This window comes from Mirounga angustirostris, unplaced genomic scaffold (genome assembly GCF_029215605.1).
Source record: "Mirounga angustirostris isolate CCGP_5_RB_7025 unplaced genomic scaffold, mMirAng1.0.hap1 SCAF_1, whole genome shotgun sequence".
Lineage (NCBI taxonomy): Eukaryota > Metazoa > Chordata > Mammalia > Carnivora > Phocidae > Mirounga > Mirounga angustirostris.
The window spans coordinates 197,925,823-197,933,207 of record NW_026991709.1 but is presented as its reverse complement, the minus strand read 5'-3'; the positions used below and the strand labels follow the sequence as shown (position 1 = coordinate 197,933,207).

Here is a 7,385-nt window from a genome sequence, read left to right as displayed (position 1 = left end):
AAGAATGCGGGCCACAAGTAGAGAGTGACCAGCTCGCCAGCGGGTCAAAGCTATTTCTGGCGCCAGAGGAGGCATCGGATTCCGGAGTTCGGGGGCAGGGGGAGGGGACAGGGTCAGGCCTGAGGCGCTTCCCGGACGCCCTCGCCGGCTAGGGGCTAGGCCTTTGGAGAGAGGCCAGCTTCCCGCCCTTCCGGCCCTCGCCTCAGTTTCCCCGTCCGTGTAAGGGCCAAGCAACAGGATCATCCTTAGCGATTTAGAGGACGCTTCCTGATTGTTTTCATGGCTTAGAAATACCTCTTGATTTGCGTTCGAGAGAAATGAGGAGGGCCAAAAAATAGGTGGTCATTTGTGGCAGGGCCAGTTTTCGAGCCCGACCACCCTGGATCGGAGGGACGAGTCTCAGTGGCCCGAAGGCCTGAGGTTGGGCGGGGCGCCCCTCCCCCCACTACCAGACGAGAGGGCTGGGGGCAACCCGGGCGGGCCGGGGCGTGTCCCGGGGACGGACCCGGCCGGCCGCGGGGCGTGTCTTCCAGGGTGGGGCGTGTCTTCCGGGGTGGGGCGTGTCTTTTCGGGCGGGGGCGTGGCGGGCCAATGAGCAAAGCGGCGCGGATGGAGGCGGGGCCTGTGCGCGGGTGCGGCGCGCTGCGGGGCGGTGGACGCAGGCAGAAGCGGGCGTCGCGCGGACTGCTGGTCGATGCCGCGCGGAGCTGGCGGCGGGATTGGTTGCGGCACTCGCGTGTCAGGCGGTTGCTAGGCTCCGGCCGCGCGCCCCGCCCTCGCGCTCGTCGCCCTCTCACCGCCCGGTACGTGCTCGCGCGGAGGCTGCGGTGCGGCGCTCGCGCTCCTCGGGCTCGGCGGCAGCAGCGGCGGCGACGGCAGCTTGGCGCCGAGTCCCCGGGGAGCGGCGGCGGCGGCGGCGGCGCGGCGTCTTGCGGCCGGGAGGAGCAAACACCTGCCGCGGCCCGCCCGCCGGCGCTCGGTGAGTGCGCCGCCCGTCCCCTGCCGCCGAGCCTGGCAGCCCAGGCCCCCATCCCCGTGGCCGGCCGAGCCTCCCGAGGAACACCTGCTGCTCGCGGTTTCGCCCGGGGTGGGGACACGGTTGTGGACGTCTTTGCGGGTGAGGCAGCGGCGTGGCCCGGGGAGAGCCGCCCCCCTCCTCTCGGCCTCTCAGGCGAAGGCTCAGGGCGTTCCGCGGCCGGGCCGGGCCCGGGCTCCGCGCCGCGGCGATGGGCCAGGCCTCAGCCCGGCCCGCGCTCCGGGGAACGCGGGGCCTGCGCGTTGGCCACAGGCGTGTACGGCCTTTGGGCCGCCCCCTGGGCTTGCAAAGAGGGTGGTCGCGCGGCCCAGTTGGGCGGAAGCCGGAGGATGGGGCACTGACTCCCCGCAGGAGGCGTGGAAGGGCGCCGCAGCCGCTGGGACCTGAGCTGCTCAGAGCCTTGGGGTCATCCCCCCTCCCCCCGCCACACACACACACACACACACACACACACACACAGTCACACTCACACACTCTTGAGCTTCTTTGGAAGCCTCCTGCCTTTTCACCTTTTTACTTGGTGTTTGGAAAACCAGATTGACCAGCGGGTGTATGTGTAAAGTGTCTCCAGAGAAAATGCTGTCTTGGCTTAGAATCCTGCCAAAAATTCCGAGTTAATTTCATACAAACTCAAGTGCTAATTAAAAATGCATATTTTAATCTCTATGACATGTGAAGCTCTTAGGTTTGCAAATGACTTACTTCAGAATTAGTTTTAATGACGATCATGAAGTTTTGCTTTGGTGGAAGCTAGAGCCTGGGACAACACGTTTATAGCCTAAAGTTCTAACTTAAGAGCCGGGCCTGCTATTTCCCTAAATAAGCTAGGAGAAGCGATTCCTGGCATGGAACCCAGACTCAGTGCAGGGAGGTGGTGTTTATAGGACATAAGCCCAGATAAAGAGTTGGATGTGCTACCAGGTGTTTTGGAGTCTGGTGTAGATGGGATATTGTAACTTTATCAGGTTGTTCTATGCTTAGTGTTCAGAGACATGATAATTTTGGAATGTCCCTGTTTTAAAAAAGATTCAACCTTGGAGACATAAAAATCTCTAGTTGGAGTATGGAGAAGTTGAATTGAACTTTGCTGTGGAGCCAAGAAATAAGAGCTCATGGGCTGCATGTTTAAAGGAGGCTGAGGAGCCATTTCTTAGAGAAATCAGATTTGAGGAGAGAGTAGGATGCATAGTGTGAGCCTGTTCAAAGCCTGTGGGGTACTGTATGAAAGGAAGAGTAAGCAGTACTATATAGGCAACAAACACCTGGTTCGAACATGAAAGCTTTTGTTGATATGAGCCTTGGTTGAAAGAGGAAGAAAGCAAGTCTTAACTGTTTTTGGAAAAGTTGATTTGTGGCAAAATACATTCATTCATTTAATGAATATTTGGCTTCACTATTTGGCCTAATTTTGTGGTAGGTTCAGGGTACCCATGTAAAAGAGGCTGGTTCTGCCCTTAAGGAACACAGTTTCAGGGACAGTGGGGATTAAGGAACCTATGATTGATAATATCTGCCCACTAAGTGTGCTCACATGGTGCTTTGGGAGCCTGAGGAGAGGGAATTCCTAAGCTGAGGCTTGCAGGGCCAGCAGGAATTAGCTGGGGGATAGCAAGGTCTGGACACAGGGAACCACATGTACATGAGCTCCTAAAATAGCACCTGTGAGTCCTCCAGTTTGGCGAGTGGGATCTCTAGGCCTTTCTCATTGTGCTTGGGAGTTCAGACTTTATCCTCAGGGTGCAGAAGCCTGAGAAGACTTTTAAACTAGTGGAGTGGCAGGGTCCAGACCTATGTTTAGAAAGATCTTGCTGGTGGCCACATAGGTAGTGTCAGGGAGAGGAGGGGTTCAGGACCTCTGGCTGTGAGGTCAGCCAGTAGAGGAGAGATGAGGAGGGAGGAGGAGCCAGCTGAGAGGCTGAAAAGGTTGAGCCAAGGGAATGCCAAGCTGGGGTTGGGGGGGGGCAGGGAGAAGAATCCTGTATTCAGGAATGTGTGGGTCAGAAGACTAAGCATGACCAAGGATTTAACTGTATCTTCTGCAAGTTAGCTGGTGTCTGTTAAACACTGAGAGTGGTGGGGTAAGAGGGGGACCCTGGAACCACTTAGACTGAGATTGTTTAGGAAAGAAGAGGCATGGCATTTGATTGTTAAAAATCTTTTTTTTTTTTTTAAAGATGATTTATTTATTTATTTGACAGAGGCACATCGAGAGGGAACACAAGCAGGGGGAGTGGGGGAGGGAGAAGCAGGAGCCCAACGCGGGGCTTGATCCCAGGACCCCTGGATCATGACCTGAGCGGAAGGCACACGCTTAATGACTGAGCCACCCAGGCGCCCTTGATTGTTAAAAATCTTATCTCTTGAACTTGAGGCATTGCATTTCCTGTTGGGCAGGGCTGGTTGTATCCATCTCAGAGTAGAGGTGTGTTCATTCTTTTCTTTCTTTTTTTTTTTTAAGAGGTGTGTTCATTCTTGATGCAGATGAGAGTATGTTCATCTCTTTATCTCACAGTTGTTCTAGCCTTTCCCGCTTTCTGAGGGTCAGTGATGTGATAGAATACATCAGCCACAGTCAGGGGCCTTCTGTTTCTGGTCTATGTGCATCATTGCTAATGGTTATGAGAATCCTTTATATTGACTGAGGAAGCAGAGTCCTAGATGAGGGAATGTTCCCAAGGACACACAGCTGTCATCACGTGGCAGTCAGGATTTGAATCCAGGTTGAACGTTTGGCTATGCCCACCTGTGTTTGTGTTGCATCAGACTGATGATGGTAGCCTTGGTTGGGTGCTTCTCTGGTGAAGACCAAGCCCAGGTGTTTGGTGGTGGGCACAATGCCAGGGCAATATGGGAGAAGTGATCAGGGACTCCACACAGAACTCCAGGAACATGCTGTGAGGGACCATTCTCAGAAACTAGGATTTGTCTGAGCTTTCTTGGGGCCTCTACTGGTGCTCTGGGCACTATGCTGAAGTAAGCCAAGGAGCCTGGGTCCTAGGCTGGGAGGGCAGGCTTTAGGGTGGGATTTCAATTGAGCTGGACCCTCAAGAAAGGTTAGTGGTTTGATTGGTGAAGGAGTTGATGGCAGGAAGGTCACAACTCTGTGGAAGGAAAAGAAGTGAACAGAGGCAAGGAGTGGGGAGAGAGAAGACAGGGCACCTTTTCTGTATGTTCTAGAAGGTTGGCTTGGAACCAGAAGGAACTTGGAGCACAGCTGTGGTGGTTTGAAGAAGTGACCCTAGGGTGCCTGGCTCAGTCAGTGAAACATGGGACTCTTGCTTTTGGGGTTGTGTGTTTGATCCCCATGCTGGGCATAACATTTATTTAAAAACGTTTTTTTTAATATAAAAAAAAAGCCCCCATTGTGACTGTGGAGACTGGACTGGAGGCAAGTTGGTTACTCCTGTGGTCCAGTAAGGAGATCGGGGACCTGAACAAGGACAGTGGTCAGCGGGGGCATGAGGAGAGAGAAAAAAGATTCAACATGAGGCAGTTCAGCAGACATTAGGGACCTGAATGGTGCTGGTATCACCAGGGATCTACCGTTGAATAGAAGGGGCAGGAGGTGACAGTGGAATGTAAGCCAGCATCAGCCAAGCACTGGTAAGGACTTGAGAGACTCGGAATAAACAGGGGCGCCTAGACTGCAAAACGAGGGGAAGGCTGAGTCTGTGGCAGGCAGGTAAGATGAGGGGCTGTCCTTGGGTGACCTGAAAAAGGTGGAGGAGTGAAAGACCAGGCCATGCCTGAGGACCAAGGAGTAGAGCCAAAGGAAGTGTCCTTGGGGAAAAGTGGGGCAAAGGCTGACGTGAAAGGTTCAGCTGGGCCAGTGGGGTGTCCCTGGAAGTTCTGAGTGGGATAGTGCTTGTGTCCCAGTTTTGAGTCTGTTGCAGGGGTGCAGTTGAAGGAGGTAGAAAGTAGATGTATAAAGAAGGAGGTAGAGGCGCCTGGGTGGCTCAGTCATTAAGCATCTGCCTTCAGCTCAGGTCATGGTCCCAGGGTCCTGGGATGGAGTCCCACATTGGGCTCCCTGCTCTGCGGGGAGTCTGCTTCTCCCTCTCCCATTCCCCCTGCTTGTGTTCCCTCTCTCACTGTGTCTCTCTCTGTCAAATAAATAAATAAAATCTTTAAAAAAAAAAAAAAGGAGGTAGAAAGGGTGGTTGAAAGAAATGGTAAGGAAGGGGTGTACTTAGGGAGGAGAAACCGTGATTTGTTGACCCACTTGGTGGGTAGGGAACTAGTGTCTTTTTTTTTTTTTAAAGATTTTATTTATTTATTTGAGAGAGAGAGAATGAGAGAGAGCACATGAGAGAGGGGAGGGTCAGAGGGAGAAGCAGACTCCCTGCCGAGCAGGAAGCCTGATGCGGGACTCGATCCAGGGACTCCAGGATCATGACCTGAGCCGAAGGCAGTCGCTTAACCAACTGAGCCACCCAGGCGCCCCAGGGAACTAGTGTCTTTGAAAATATCTGCAGTTTAGATCTTGGGGTCATGAGTTCCAGCCCTGCATTGGACCCCATACTGGGCGTGGGGTCTACTTAATAAAAAAATATAAATTAAAAAAATTGGGGGCACCTGAGTGGCTCACTTGCTTAAGTGTCTGACTTTCAGCCTCAGCTTAGGGCTTGATCTCAGGGTTGTGAGTTCAAGCACCATGCTGGGCATGGAGCCTACTTAAAAATACATATATATACACACCCACATATATATGAAATGTCTGCAGTTTGGGAGACTCAGAATCACAGCAAGGATGATGTGGCTTTCGAGTGGATACATTGAAAGAATGGTCATTGGTTTGCAGACTTGACCTGTGCAGAGTAAACTAAAGGTGGCCCATGATAGTGTGAAATTGGACACCCTTAACCTTGCTTGCCTTTCTGAGTTTTTATTTTGGTCATAGCCTTCTTGATAAGAGGTGTACAACTAGCCTAGTGGAATGGCAAGTGGTGATAGACCCATTTAGTGGATGGGCAAGAATAAGAGTGAGGCCTTGTGAGTTTTTTTTTTCTTCCAAATATTTATTTGAGAGAGAGAGAGAGCGCACGTGTGTGCACAGTAGAGGGAGAGGGGCAGATGGAGGGGGAGAGAATTTCAAGACCCCTGAGATCATGACCTGAGCAGAAACCAAAAGTTGGATGCTCGAAGGACTGAACCACCGATGCGCCCTGCCTTATGAGTTTTTTTCCTAGCCTATACAGGAAGTCAGTGAAGAGAAGTTTGATTCAATATCCAGGTTCTCTGGGTGTGTTGTTTAGATTGGAGTCACTGCGGAGTGTGACTGCTTGGAGGCTGGAGGCTTCCAGAGTATTAGAGAAGTAAGAAATGCTGGTTTGAACATTGAAGGGGTCCAAATGGGGACTAGAGACCATTGAACCTCAAGGGAACTCAAAGTGAGAATAAATTGAGGTAGTGTGTTCTTCAGTGTGTCCTGTGTATTGGTCAAGGATTTCTCCATCCTTTTTTGGAGTAAGTTTTCTTCCTCCTCCCTCTTAAAGAGTGTTTCTTTGCCTTTGCCAGTGTTACTGAGCTGTTGGTTCTTTTTTTTTTTTTAAAGATTTTATTTATTTATTTGAGAGAGAGAATGAGAGACAGCATGAGAGGGAGGAGGGTCAGAGGGAGAAGCAGACTCCCCGCCGAGCAGGGAGCCCGATGCGAGACTCGATCCTGGGACTCTGGGATCATGACCTGAGCCGAAGGCAGTCGCTTAACCAACTGAGCCACCCAGGCGCCCTTTTTTTTTTTTTTTTTAAAGATTTTATTTATTTATTTGACAGAGAGAGAGACATAGCGAGAGAGGGAACACAAGCAGGGGGAGTGGGAGAGGGAGAAGCAGGCCTCCCTCAGAGCAGGGAGCCCGATGCGGGGCTCAATCCCAGGACCCCGGGATCATGACCTGAGCCGAAGGCAGATGCTTAACTTGACTGAGCCACCCAGGCGCCCCTGTGCTGTTGGTTCTTAAGCCTCCATCTTTTTCTGCTTTTCCTGTGTTGACACTCCAGGCCTGGAGTAAGGTGATAGTGGTTTTGAATATATAAGTGATTAATCTGGTCCTTTCCCAGTGGGTCTTTCTGTGTCCATGCCTTTGGGTACTAACCGAAAGCAGTCTTCCTACGAGTCACATAACCTGCTTTGCTTTTTGACCGTCCGATTTCACTCTGATCATTAGTAATATTGCTCAGATAGCAATTTCTATAAATAGGATTTTAGAGTAGTTTACAAAATTATACCAGCCAGAGGGCTTAATTTAGCTTTAATGAATAGGGTTTCCTATTTTCCTATTTCTTGGGTTTGATAGCTAAGCATTTTCTTAGCTTTGCTCTCTGTCTGGGGTAGGAAGATGGATGGGACG

At 51.6% G+C, this 7,385-nt stretch overlaps 1 protein-coding gene across 5 annotated transcripts in view; it reads left to right on the top strand.

The window, feature by feature from the left end:
• The first annotated feature begins 645 nt into the window (after window positions 1-645).
• DAG1 (dystroglycan 1) overlaps window positions 646-7,385 on the top strand; it is a 68,505-nt gene continuing 61,765 nt past the window's right edge. For 4 of the 5 annotated variants that reach the window (XM_045862375.3, XM_054504749.2, XM_064596071.1 and 1 more), the window contains exon 1: window positions 810-979. The gene's annotated coding sequence lies outside the window, so the exon portion shown is untranslated. The other variant, XM_045862372.3, reaches the window with a different exon arrangement.